The sequence below is a fragment of the Daucus carota genome, chromosome 2 (assembly GCF_001625215.2).
Source record: "Daucus carota subsp. sativus chromosome 2, DH1 v3.0, whole genome shotgun sequence".
Lineage (NCBI taxonomy): Eukaryota > Viridiplantae > Streptophyta > Magnoliopsida > Apiales > Apiaceae > Daucus > Daucus carota.
In genome coordinates, this window is record NC_030382.2 from 10,468,635 (window position 1) to 10,472,447 (window position 3,813).

At 33.7% G+C, this 3,813-nt stretch overlaps 1 long non-coding RNA gene across 1 annotated transcript; it reads right to left on the minus strand.

Moving 5' to 3' along the window:
• Positions 1-1,637: 1,637 nt before the first annotated feature.
• LOC108204068 (uncharacterized) lies at positions 1,638-3,408 on the minus strand. The gene is made up of 4 exons (XR_010288483.1): positions 3,237-3,408; positions 2,872-2,920; positions 2,584-2,735; positions 1,638-1,998 (listed from the first exon to the last, which is right to left on the minus strand). It is a non-coding gene; the product is annotated as an uncharacterized LOC108204068 (long non-coding RNA).
• Between the last annotated feature and the right edge of the window lie 405 nt (positions 3,409-3,813).

A 3,813-nucleotide genomic window follows, 5' to 3' on the forward strand; every position in this document is an offset into this window, starting at 1 on the left:
GTCGCAAGAAAAATTATTTTCTTTGTTTACTCGATAGAGCCACTATAGATTGCCATTAAAATTATTTACTACAACTATTAAGTAGGAAGAATAAATAGTGAAAAGTGAGTATTATTATAAATAAATAATAGACATGAAAAAAAGAAAGAATTGTGTTCCATAACCATATAATCGTAACATAATTGTTATTTTTCTATGTTAATGCTAGTTTTAAGGAGTGATTAATGCGTACCAATTCCACATCATTATGTAGAACCTAATTATGTACATGTAGTATATATTATTGGGGGAAACCACGCACAAAACCGCTACACAAAATTTATACAAAATGATATGACAGTAACATTAGTAAAGATTGTCGGTGTTTACTCAAGTTTCACTCGGCTACTACATTTTACTATATTTTAGATAGCAATGACACGTCAGTCTGTAAAACATTTTCGTACACATAACATTACTCTTTAATATTTCGAAAGATCAGGAGATTACACAGGGATATCATCATGTGCTATGATAAAATATTGTTAATCATCGGAGGAAAACTGAATCACAATACTGATTAAAGGTTAGAGTTGCTATCTTTTTTTTTGAATAACCGGGATATTCCATTAATAAGATAAAAACACAACACACGCCATAGCCCTAACCAGTGTTGCAAAATTATGTTGCATTAGAGGCACTAATCCATACCAACCCCAACGACAATCATTCATGTTCATTTGATATTGCAATAGCCAAATACATGTGTTACATAGAGTATTAAAAAGAATTATTTTTAATATGATAATCAAATTTATATAAAATAATTCTGAAAAACTTAAATAATTATAAATTGTTTATTAATAAAATATAATATATTAAACTTCAACACCTCAAGGGACATGCACTACAACAAAAACAGCATCAGACAACGGTTTTTGCCCGTTGTCTGATACCCAAGAAAACCGTGGTCTATTGAGATGCCGTCTGATACGCACCTCAGACAACGGTACGTACCGTTGTGTGAGATCAAGAAACACATCGGTTTATGTTTTTCTGCGTGTTGTGTTACATCCGGAAACAACAACGGAATCATTTAACAAGGTGTTGTTATAAGCAATTCACAACAACAGTCATATTTTCGATTTGTGTTGTTATTAGGAGTATCCACAACAGTTTTTGGTTTTACTCACTTGTTAGTAAGAGTATCAGACAAGAATATTTGTGTCATAACGGCTTGTGTTTTACTACATTGTACAACGGTCTTGTAGAAGGGGCCACTTGTGTAAGGCCCCATATAACAATAGTCTGTATATTAGAACAATTGTCTTGAAAGCTTTTCTACAACGGTTTTTATTTTCAGATGCTCGAGTAATATTGCTTTAGACAATGGTTTGTGACTACTATTTACTTGTTTGTATATGTCTTAAACAACGTTTTTATTCTTAATATTGTGTTGTTTGTAAGGCTTGGGACAACTGTTTTCTTTTCTTTTTTTTCCTTTTGTATTTAGTTATGTCGGACAATGGTTTTACATAACCTAATTAAACTATGCTCAAGAATATAATTAAGAAGCCATAAATTAGTAACAAAAGTTTCCATTACCAAATACCAACTACAGTAACAATATACAAACACAAATAAGTTTAGACCGCTCACAGTAGTTCTACCTATAGAAAACAACAGATTTAAAGAAACAATATCTTAAACCAGCCACATTTCCACCCAATTTGCTTGCAAGCACCAGATTCTACTAACAAAAGCTCAACTACCAAGGTAGATGATACCCAAGGAGAAAGAGGTTCAGTCTGTTGTTTTCTGCTTGTTGAACCAGCCTTTTTATTCTTCTTTCTCTTAACCATCAAGTAAACCACTAAGATCGTGAACTGCAGATTTTAGATCTTTTACAGAGACTCCTGTTTTTAAGATATGCTTCTCCCCGTTCGAAGTCCAACCAACCAAAGCAGGAAGTGAGTCAACACCTAACTTCTTCACCATTGGATCTGATGTATCATGAACCTATAACATATTTGAATATCAATTAAGCACCAGAAAGAGGAGTAAAAAGAAAACAGCCTGTAATAACCACTACCACTATAAACAAACTAACAAGTAATTAGTCGTTCCTTCTTTCAAGCTTAAAATACATGATTCTCAATATCTACATAAAGTATTAATAAAAACTATAATCTTTATTGTAGGCAAGAAGGGTGCCATTATGCGGACTTTGTAGGCTTTAAAAATTACCAGTCATGGTAGGTTCCAATCAGGACCTGTCATAGACTATTGGAAACTAATCTGCTTTCCAACACCCTTGTACCTAATCTGATAGAGAGTGTTGCAGCACCAGTAATTCACTTGTGATCTATGAGGAGTAGGAATAATATTCACGTACATACATTTAATACAAAATGAATAGGTTCACAAGGAATAGAGCTTACTAGATATCAAGACCAAAAATCTGTATGAGGTTTGAAATACATTTGGTTGACACTGATATCAACATGTTTAAATGAACTAAGAGTCCACAATATATACTTACCTATAACTTGAACTTGGAAAATAATATAATGACAAGTATAAATTAATTATAATATCACTTACCAGTTAACTGTGTGGACTGATATATTAAAATGTCACACACTCAATGGTTCTGAGTAAAATTTCAGCAGGGGCTCCTCCCCCAATTTGTGTCACTTACACATGTATGCTATTAGCAATCCTTCAGGCCATTTGGGAAGGGAAGGTAGTGCTAGCTACGCTTCCCAGAAGTTTGAAACACAAGGTAAGCAAAATAATCAATCTGGCAGCCATATAATCAGAATTTACAAAGAGCACTTTAAAATGATATAGTCAAAGTGAAAACTTAACTTAATTGTGTTTATATAATACCTGGTATTCTTCTCAATTCATCACTAGTGCTTCTACTTCAATATCATTCCTGTAAACAACAAAGTGAAATATTTATCAATAATAATAATTAAAAGATGAGCTTATGACAAAGAGGAAAACAAGGGATCTAAATTTAGCAGAGAAAACAAGAGTGAATAGTTAGCACTGCCTACTTTTGGCTTATATGTTGTCTCCTTTGCTTCACATAGACTTTCATATTTACATATAGTATTTACAGAAGCAGTAAGATTTGGCAAGCATAATATAAAACACACACATTTGTAGTGTGGGAACAATCATTGACACATTCATACTCAATATGTAATTGATTAAAAAAATATAAATTGAGAATCTAGGGTTTGGACCTGCAAAAGCAGAATGAAGATGCGAATCAAATTCTTATTCTCCTTTAGCTGCTTCAGAGAATCAACACACTCCACTTACAAAGCAAGCCAAAAACAACTGTTAGTATGTAAAACAAATCCTAATCACAAACAAAAAGAGGATAAAGAGAAGAGAGACATCGAGGGAGAAGAGAAGAAAGAGCCGGACAGAGAGACAGCGAGAGAGATTATTGGAGAGAGAGAAGAGAATAGAGCTAGATGGCCAGAGAGAGAAGAGAGACCCGTGAGAGAGAAGAGAAGAGAGACCCCTGAGAGAGAGAAGCATAAAGGGGGAAGCGGGTAAGGGAATATGATGCAAGAGCAAGCTTCCCTTGTTTCGATAGCTTCTCTGGTGTACTGTGTATACTAATTGGAGATGTAGAAGAAGAAAGATACAAAGAGAGGAAGGGGGAAACCAAAATTTGAGTTTAACGCTAGAGGGGGAAATGAAAATTTGGGATTGCTGGGGGGACGAAAAATTATGTGGGGAAAATGAAATGGCTTGTCTCCGAAGCTGAGATACCAAATTGAATTATAAATAATAAAAATATTATATTTT